The sequence below is a fragment of the Colossoma macropomum genome, unplaced genomic scaffold (genome assembly GCF_904425465.1).
Source record: "Colossoma macropomum unplaced genomic scaffold, Colossoma_macropomum, whole genome shotgun sequence".
In the NCBI taxonomy this organism is placed as follows: Eukaryota; Metazoa; Chordata; class Actinopteri; order Characiformes; family Serrasalmidae; genus Colossoma; species Colossoma macropomum.
In genome coordinates this window covers 21,720,879-21,731,908 of record NW_023494796.1, presented here as the reverse complement: position 1 = coordinate 21,731,908, position 11,030 = coordinate 21,720,879, and positions in this window count along the sequence as shown.

Below are 11,030 nucleotides of genomic sequence, written 5' to 3'. Positions count from 1 at the left end.
TGAAATATCTCCTGAAAAATGAATAACTTGTACGTAAGGGCCATAGTGACTAGAAATTAAATAAATGAAAGATGCCCTCTGATTTTTACTGTATGTGGATAAAATGGACAGTAGAATATGTCCTCATTGTTTCTGCCCAGTAGAAATATCACTGATGGCTTCTTCTCCATCTCGCTCGGACTGAGTCACTAGTAAATGTTGGCAGAACTCACAACTGGCGCAAGCACATCTTTTTTTAGCTTTTAAGCAAGGCCATCGTAGAAACAATGAGTTTTTAGTGGTGTTTGCTGTTTTAAAGTGCCAGGTGTTGTGACCTTTCTCGTGTGGTTGTTCTGTAAAGATTTGTATCCATAACGCAAAGCAATCAGAACTATTATTAACAGTTATTTATGTCAAAAAGACAAACGAGTCTACAGAACTGATATGAAAATAGTTTTATTTATACTCATTGCAAATGAGCTGTGTAAGTGGAATAGTAATGCTACGTTATATTTATGACAAAATGTGCGTGAGAGAGACATTGCTCACATCTTCCCATGAAAAAAAAAGAAACTGTGGGACTACACATCCCTGGACTGCTACACAGCTATTTATACTGTACATATTTATATCTAGACTGAAACTGTTGGCTTTTATCATTTTTCCATGCCATTTGTTTTTATTGTTTGTCTACTTTATCTTCCATTGGAACTGTTCTGGTCTAAGCTGTCTCTGGCAGGAGGCCTATCTGTCTCTTCTGGATTCTGTACTGTCTGCGCCTTCAAAGATGCCTCTGATCTATTGCTTTTCCTCTGACCAGCTTTGTGCCAAGGTATTCCTTTATCATAATGTACTTAGCAAACCATACCTCTTCTGCACATGCTCCTGGTGTGAATGATTGTACTTTTCGCTCATCTTGTCAGTATTGTATACATGCATTACCTCAACGTTTTGGCTACTGGAGAGGGAGACTACACGGTGGCTCATTTTATACGGACTGTCGTAAGAACAAGGCGGTGTGATTTCATAGACCCTGTACAGATCATCTTCCACATAGCTTCTTCTTCTCTGCCAAAAAAAATGTAGAGAAACTGATGTTCATCTCTCAGTTTTGGACCCTCTGGTCATTGCCTGGCCTACTTTTCTGACTGCTGACTGCAACGTTACAGTTATCTTAGCTTGCTCTGTCGACTTTAATCCTCTGCAAGTCTCTATCACGGTTTGCATTGCGTGAAAAAAACAACAAAACAGAAGTATGACCCAAACGTTTACATTCCGAGTTTCATGCAGTTTTCTTCTGGGCAAAGCCAATCAAACACGATTAAAAAACATACATGAAACATACACTTGTGTGTGTCTTTTCTTTTTCGTTGAAGGCTCCAGGCTTGTTTGTTCAAGCATTTATTGGCTGTTGTGGAAAATACATTGTATATCTTTATTTAATTGTTATAGCTTATGGTATAACTAGCTTTAGTTTTCATGTCAAATGTAGTGAAATTAGATTCACTGTAGTCCTAAATGGCTCCCTGTTGAAAATTTAGTACACAGTTTAGTACAAAGCCTTTATTTTGTGTTGTGCGTGCTTGTATTTCATTGGCTGTACTGACACATTACATAGTCCCCAACGTTGCTATAGCCACACAAGTTTTTAATAACATTAGGTCTTTATTATAAATATATAATATCCTGTGTCCTGCGATGGACTGGTGACCTGTCCAGGGTGTATCCTGTCTTCCACCCAATGACTGCTGGGATAGGCTCCAGCTCCCCCACGACCCAGAAGGATAAGCGGCTTAGAAGATTTTCCTGGCCAGGGCCCACTGGCCCAAAGTTCTTGAAACTTAACTTTATAACTTAAGAATAGCTCAACCACTTTGCACTGACGTCCATGTAGTTACTGAATAATAAGTCTTAGTATGTAATAAGACAGGGGTTTTGAGGGGTTAGTCATGTATTTGCACAAAAACACGAGCTTTTATGATCCAAAATTGGTAACCCTACTGCTAACCTCAAAAGGTCTCAAAAGAGTCCAAATCTGACGTTTTTCTTGTATTTTTCCCCTGGGGGCTGCTCATGAAAATTGTTCTGTTTTCTGTACCAAAAACAATCATAATCCATTTTTGCCGAACCCTTTTCCAACCTGTCTTTATCCCTTTGAATTAAGCCGGGTGCCTTTAAGACTCGTATGTGTAAATGCACCTTTCTCTGACTGGCTGCCCTGTATGGCGTCTCATTTAAAAAAGCAGGCCAGGCTGAAACACTTACAGCTTCAACGTGAATGGCTGGGGCTAAACTGCTGTAGGCTGAATAGGTGCATATATATAAATGCACTGGTTTTTTCTGATATCACAAAAACAGTGAACTCAAAATGAACTGTTTTTGTAGTTTATTTTCCATATATGGACAGCTGGACAGGGGAGTGGGGCAGTACATTTTGGATCTGACAGTGTTTACATACTACATCAAACTCTTCTATTTAAAAAGTACTTAGGAAGATTCATTTTTCTGTAAATTCGGTTTCCTGAGTATAAGGATAAGTATAGTATAAGGATAGAGTTGCAAACTCTAATAATGTACTTTGAGATATATATGAGTGGCTCACCATCCAGAGGGTTGTTTTCATTCACTTAAGAATGCAGAGCAATGGAATTTAAAAGTCTGCTTCTTTCAGGATGTATATATTGAGGTTTGTAACTTGTCACCACAGCCACCTCAGTAACTGAAAGAAAGGAATAACATACAAAAACATTCAGTCTATAAAAATGGCATCATCTGGATTTGAAACTGAATGTATCTGTGTGCATCTGTGTTTTTGTTATGCCCACATGTTCTACATAGTAAAGTTGTCTTTCTGTTAGTATGTCTGTACTTGGACACTCCTAAACAAGACACCTTAGTCAGAGATTATGACCAGTTAGGGTAGGTTTAGTCTAATAGGCCTGCGTCTGTGAATTGACTGCCTGTAGTTGCCACAAGGGGGCAGTAACGCATCATGATTCATTATTCAATTATGTATTGAACAGTCGGGGTGAATATATTCTTTTTATCTAGAAGATACACCTGTTTGTTCACATTCAGTCATAAACAGGTATGTGTGTATCAAAAAGTGCATTCATGTATATTAAACTCTTCTGAGAGGTTTGATTTGTAAAGGTTCACTGTAGAGATAATTACTGACTCACCTTTCTTTACAGTGGTGGTGATAGGAACCAGGGGTTGCGATGTGTACAACTCAAATATAGCCATTTTATTTATTATCCACAAAGAACCAGTGAACCAGTGAATGTGTCTTCTGAATTCACACACACACACACACACACACATATATATATATATATATATGCATGTGTGTGTGTATAAAAAACAATAGTAGTAATAAAAAATGGGTTTTCAGGGGCTATTTTGCCTCACACCCTGCATGTACCCCTCAGTCTTATGTTCGGGTTGGATTATTTTGACTATAAATGAAAGTAGTAGTGTGTTTTGGTCTGTCTTTACCTGGCCCTGCCTTTTCCTTTGTCATAAGTGGAAGGTGTGCAGTGTTTAGCAGACGACTTATCTGATAAGGCTTATCACAACTTAACAGCCACTGCCAGGTGCTTCAGTAAGTGTCTGTATATGTGTATGAGTGAGTAAGAGAGAAGCAGGTGGGTCAGTGGGCCACATGCAGGCCATTGTAAACAAACTCAAGCCTGATCTGTGGAAGCTGATTACTTAGGCAGTCTTACCCATAGAGACAGACACCAAAGGCTAATCAGGATCTTGTAGTCCATTGTCTGCGACTACGCCCACATTTCAGTATTATGAGGCCACCTTTTAGTTTATTTAATTTCCAGTCAAAATGGCAGAGAATAAGTAGAAAAAAGTATTTAACAGAAAATTACAAGTGAATACTATATCTAGTTTTTCAGTATTTAACGTATCCTCGCTTTGTCTTTATTACAGTTTCCATTCTTTCAGAAGACTCCCATTTACAAATTTGGACCTTGTAAGGTTTTATGACTGATAAATATAAATAATAATACATAATAGGGATTTATAATAATTTATACGTGGGAATTATTTGAATATTATGAGAATATTCACAGTTGCAACCAAATGCAACTAACTTTGAAGACTTTGGAGGTGTGGAAAAATATCCCTGCCAATTTCTTGGAATCTATAGAAAAAAGTAATAATGGTGGAAACACTAAATACTGAATAAAATGTGTTATATTTAGTAGTTGAGGCTTCTGTGTAATTATCTGTTAAATATGTTTTCTGATTTTTCTCCCCTGAAGCTGAAAACTGAACAGCTTGTGCTTAAAGGCAATTTTGACTGGATAATAAATAAACGAAGGGTGTTTTTTACTGTATGTCACAAAGTAATGGTCTAACAATTAATGTATTTTCAGGTTTGATGCAATTTTTCATTTTGAGGTCAAGATTTGATTTGATTTTTTTTTTAATTTTATGTGTTGCAAATATCTAAATTATACAGGGCTCTAATTATTATCATTAACCCAATTTCAAAAATGGAACAGTAGGAAAAATGTAAATAAAGCAGACAGCAATGATTTGCAAATCCTTTTTGACCTGTATTCAGTTGAAAAGTGTACAAAGGCAAGATATTCAATGTTTCAAATAATAAACTTTTTTTGTATATAAGCGCTTATTCTAAATTTGATGAAATGTATCACCGAGTTACATCATCTTTACTTTTAACAACATTCAACAATCGTTTAGGAACACAGATTGTTGTAGTTGTGAAACTGGACATTTTTCCCATTTTCGCTTAAAAAAAAAGTTCAGCTACTCAACCGGGGTCTCCATTGTCATATTAGTATATGACAATGGCTTAATAATGTATGCCAGTCTAACACCTGCACTCTTTTACTACAAAGCCACACTGTAGAAACATGTGCAGACTGTGGCTGGGCATTGTCTTGCAGAAAAAAACAGGGATGTTCCTGAAAAAGACATCATCTAGATGGCAGCACATGCGTATGTACCCCTCCAAAATGCGTATGTACCCCTCAGCATTAATGGTGGCTTCAAAGATGTGCAATTTACCCACCAACACACCCCTACACTATAACAGACCCTGGCTTTTGAACTTTGTGTTGGTACCAGTCGAGATGGTGCTTTTCCTCGACATCCACTGTTTCCAAAAACAATTGGTGGACTTTGTTACGACCCGGTCTGGGGGCAGACCGTAACAGAGAATGAGAGTGGACTCTCTCCCCAGACCTGCTGCCAGACCAGACACCGGACATTGTTTAAACCAGAAAATTACAGGTTTATTTTCTTCAAAAGCTCAGATAAGTTGAGGTTTTATATATTTATATAGATGTGTGTGTGTGTGTGACAAACAATAGTAATAAAAAATGGGTTTTCAGGGACTATTTTGCCTCACACCCTGCATGTACCCCTCAGTCTTATGTTCGGGTTGGATTATTTTGACTATAAATGAAAGTAGTGTGTTTTAGTCTGTCTTTACCTGGCCTGCCTTTTCCTTTGTCATAAGTGGAAGGTGTGCAGTGTTTAGCAGACGACTTATCTGATAAGGCTTATCACAACTTAACAGCCACTGCCAGGTGCTTCAGTAAGTGTCTGCATATACAGACACCGGACATTGTTTAAACCAGAAAATGACAGGTTTATTTTCTTCAAAAGCTCAGATAAGTTGAGGTGATGGCTTCAGGGACGAGCATTCGCCAAAATAACAAGACGTATGACTACCTTAACTCCCTACCTTAAACAGGAGAAAAAGGTACCCAAAACAAAATGGCACCCGTCCCCTACTTTTCCAATGTTCACAAGAGTTTCATAAAATCTAACAAAGCTCTACACAAAGTGAAGCGAAGAGTGGTGTGAAGAGTGCCGGGATGGTCTGAACAGGTGTTCTTTCAGGTCGTGTCAAAGGGGAAAGAGCCTTGAACATCTCCCAAGATGGTGGCTCGGCGACCTCTTATACCTCAGTGCGCCCCCGTGTGGCCAGTCACAGACCTGCACATCATAGAAAAACAAGGGAAAACACAGAAAATGGCCACACAAAGACACAGAAAAGTAAGTACAACCAGGGGTCGTAACAACTTGTCAGATCACTGCATGTTTTCAACTTGGGTCAGTCCAACTTAGATTAGCTTTAGCCCAGAGAAGTAAGTGGCATTTCTGCATGTTGTTGACAGCTGTTGATGTGGAGTCTTATCTTTTAGTTTGTAGATGCAGTTACAAACTCTGTTCATTGACAAGGGTTTTCGTGAGCCCATGTGGTTATGTTCATGGGCATTCAGTATTGATTTTTGGCCTAGCCCTTTACACACAGATATTTCTCCTAATCCTCTGAATCTTTTAATAACTTTTTGGACTGTAGTTGAAAACCCTAAACTCTTTGCAATCATGTTTCGTTCTTGCTGGACTATACACTCAAGTAGTTTTTCACAAAGTGGCAACTGAGCCTTTTGTGAAGGCTTCTTTTATACCCAATCATGATAGCATTACCTGTTACCTGTTCACCTCTTTACCTGGGGGAATTTCCAGAACAGGTGTTTTTGATCATTCCACAAACTTTCCAGTCTTACATTGACCCTGTCCCAGTTTTTTGGAATGTGTTGCAGGCATCAACTTTGGAATTAGTATATTTACAAAAATCAATACAGTTGATAAGTTAAAATATCTCTTTGTGCTGTTTTTAATTATATTTATGTACAAGTCAGCTGCTTTCTATTGTTACTGGCATTTCACCTACTGTTCCAACTTTTTTGGAATTGTGTTTGTACACAGATTGTTCTCAAATAGATATCGACGTCTCCCAGACACTGATATCTATTTGTTACACTTTTACCAAACAAGACTGGTATCTTGATTCTGAAGAACCAAAATGTATTCCTCTGCTTCAGTCTGAGAATGCACTTTCATGTTGCGCCATTTTAAACCAGTTACTTATTTCCTGTGATGAAAATACAAACAGGTTGGTTATCACTGATTTTTCCTTTGTGCTCATGCCCCATTACCACATGCCCACTTATCTCCTGCTGTCTGGGAAAGCCTCCATGTTGCTTTTACTTCACTCCAAAGATAGAAACATGGATTATTTATAACAGACACCCCTATGCTGTGCACGTTACGCTGCCAGTCTGAAAGGAAGACTGCTGGGGAAGATGATTTTCTCTAATAAGAGAGGTCAAAAATGAAAGTATCTGGAGGAAATTGAAGTATTTTTTCTCGAAATCTTACTGAATAATGATCCATGGGTTTTGGGAAATGGCTTCCATGTGGGAACCCATTCAAAAACATGACACGCTTCAGGATCTGTCTCCAATATTTATGCTAAATCAAAACTTGACAGAAGCTAATTGTAGATGAGTTATACTAAAGGCACCTTCCACTAGTTAGAGGTGTGTATGTGAGCCTCAGGGCTATCTGTACACAGATGGTTCACTGTGCCAAGGCTAGAACAGCATACACTATGCTGAAGATTATGTTCCATGTTCTTGGAATCAGTCCATGTGTATTAATAACATGGTGGCATGAAACGGAATGGTAATTTGAGTGTGATCACTGCAGGCAACAACTGGATAGGCCATTTGGTGTTAGATTATTAGATGATGTGCTGTGGCAGTAGCACAGAATTACTGTTGAAAATTAAGTTGGAACTGCCACAAATCGTCTGTATACACGTGTTATAATTAATCACCTGAATTTGAAGCCACTTTCCAAGGATGAAATGTAGCTGCTCTGTACTGTTGAATGTGGCAGCATATAAACTGAGATGAAGGATCATTGCAGAGGTGAATCTAAGGGCGCTTTCACATCTACCCTGTTTGGTGCAGACCATTCAAGCGTTTTCTTTAGTTCAGTTCATTTTGACAGGTGTGAACACTTCACTGCTCAATCCATATTCAAGTGAATCCTGGTTCGGTTCCCTGCTAGTAGGAACACAATTTTAAAACAGCCCACAAACAAACAAGGGAATTCAACATCAGAGCTTGCGTTCCTCTTCTTCTAGCAGCTCATCAGTGCTATACTGCAGAATATATTTTAGGCCAAGCATCAGCTACCCGACAAACCAGGCAAAATAAAGAATCAGATACATGTAGACGTTAAGTGTACTTTCAAACAAAGTAGGGGTAGGATAATACATATTTATCAAGAATATTTTTGAGGAATATAGATTTTTTAAGTGATCAGCTAGTGAAAGTTAAAGTTTTTTTGGCTGTAAAAGAGACATAAGTGAATATAAGTGAGTGCTTGTATCACAGCAAATTTTTAACCAAAAAACACCCACATATATAATCTGGTGCACATTACAATGTGAAACCTGTAATGCCACAAAAGCCTAAACTCTGGTTGTGGGCTTGAGCAAATGAACTAGGTGTAAAAACAGGCTGAAAGATATGGTCCACTAATGCAGTAATCCAGTTGTTTGCGCTCTTGTAACTATTTTAATATTTAACTTGTAGACCTAAATGTGGCCACATTCAGTTGAATATGAATGTGTTTACCACCCAACCTGGCAGGTTTAGCCAAATACTAACCAGACAAAAACCTGAACATGTTCTGTCAGGAGTTATTTCTCTTAGCTTTGTCGGCAGATTCAAAGATGCTCAGTATTAAGTGTAAATAAAGTTTAAATATAATGAATTTTCAACTGGGGAATGTCACAGTCTTCATTAAAACTGGGTGAGTTTTAAGAAGTTTCCTACTTATAAACAGTTGGTGAACAAGGCCCATTGATAGTTTCAAAACATGCCATTCACTTTCCAGTCAATAAAGTCCCCATATGGAGTTTGTGGCAAAAACCCTGCTTTGTGTTTATCATGCTTGTAATGTCACAACCATGAACATTGACATTCAGCCTACTGCAGTTTAGCCCCACTCATCCATGCTGAATTGATGTGGAGTGTTGTTCCTGCAGACAGCTTGTAGCAGAATTAATAGAGTGCAAGATGTGGGGAAAACGATTAAAAACGACGTTGTGCTGCTCCAGGCTGTCAAGAAGCAAACGGATCACTGCAGCCGTCCAAACAATCCACATATCTGAACAAAGAGACTGAAGCTTATTTTTTCAAAGGTCCCTGAGAATTTCAGTCTAAGTTTTACAGTTTGTCTTGTTGTGTTCTGGACCACTTTTTGAATGATGCACAAAACAGAATCAGCCAATCAGAACCAAGGTCATTTACATTTTTCAGTCATCAATGTCCCATATCATAAAGAATTTTTTAATTAAAAAATTATTACGTAAAGGTTATTGTAGTTCCAAAATGTATTGTTGTCCTCCTCGTCAATACAGTCCATATATGGAAACTATCCTGCAAAAACAGCTCTTTTTAAACAAGCATTCGCATGTGTCCACTTACGCAGCCTACAAGTGTTACTGTAGTTACTAAAGTTACTGAAGTTATGAAGGGTGTGAGAATGAGAACCCATACAAGGAAGCCAATCAGAATAGATTCTATTTGCATATTTTAGTCGTAAAGGCAAACAGCTTGTTTAATGCTAAGGAATAAAGAGAGGTTGAACAGCGGTCATGTACAAATGAATTGAGATTTTTTAGTACATGAAACTATGTAAATGTTGTTCGTGGACTTCAGGTGGATCAAGTATATATAAAGGGATCTGTTTCTACACACAAGGCCCTGTGAGGGCTGGTGTGTAAGTGTACATGTAGCCAGATTAATAAAGGCTGGGGTGGGCCCACGCGTCCCCTTGTCTGAACAGCTCTGAGCTCGTTCCTCACGTCGCCAGATTTCCCAAGTATCTGTTAAGTATTACTCATTATACTGTCTGTGCTTCCAGCACGTAGAGACGTCTATTTCAGCACACACACTCGGGACCGAAGGCAGGCCCATCTTTCATTAACTCCATCCCTCCAAAAGTCACACCACAAGCTGTTTTTCATCTTTCTATCCTGCTCTGCCTTTCAAGGTCTGTCCAGGTCTTATATAACGAGGAGTGGCCACACACTGTCGCTGCATCATGCATGTTTACAGAGGATAAGCCAGGTTCATGGACAATACTGGCTGGTTCTACTTCTTCCCTGTTTACTGTTGCTTAAAACTTTCAGAAATCAAGAGTTGTTGTTTTGATATACATTCAGTGTATGCATCCTTATTATTTAAATTGCATTGTTACATAATGATACTCAATTTACATTCTGTATTGACTGGTTTGGATCTTCGGATCTACTTCTGACTTTTTCCATTTCTTTTAATGGCAAAAATAGCTACATTTCCATTGACTTTCTGCACAAAACGGCAAGTAAAAGTAATAAAAAGGAAAGTGCAAAAATATTTTTGCTGCCCAGCAGTTTGTTTCTATCGAAAATACTTTCAGCACTACAAATGCTTTACGTAACAACGTCATTTCCTGCAAAAGACTGTTGCCGAATAAGTTTTGGTTTATCGATTAAAAAAGTGGCCACAGTGTAGGTTTTCGCAAAATTTTAGGCATCAACATACGTTTTGTTAACATTCATGAAATATTTAACATTTTCTGTGAAAAACTGTTTAGATGGAAAGCATCCAACCACAGCAAAATGTAAATTTTGTTTTTTTCTTTCTACAAAACGAGACTGTGCACATAAATTTTCATCAAATTTGATAATGAAATTTCTTCTCAAACAAACAAACAAATACAAACGTGGGATCAATTAAAAACTTTTGAATATGTGTTTTCAACAGAATTCCAACGGAAGAGCTATGAGTGAGTTCAAGGTGTAAACATCATGGATGACCTTGAAAACATACTTGGATTGTTTTAAAGAAGCCAAATAAATGTTTAAGTCCTGATTAGTCCTCGGTGGAGCATAACATAGCTAAAGTAGCTCAGAGACAACTAAAGCTCAACTGTTCGAGAAAGAAGATGGCATTGCACTAGCAGTGAGTTTAACACGACTGGACAGAGAGAGCTCCCTGACCACATTCTGCTCACGTTCTTATTCTCCTGTGACGGGGCTACATCTGAATCACATTTGCACGCTGCAGAGCACTGGACCAGACAAGATGACAAGCCTCTGGGCAATGAGTTTAGGACAGAAGCAAACTGTACATTTTGAGGAGTGTAGACAG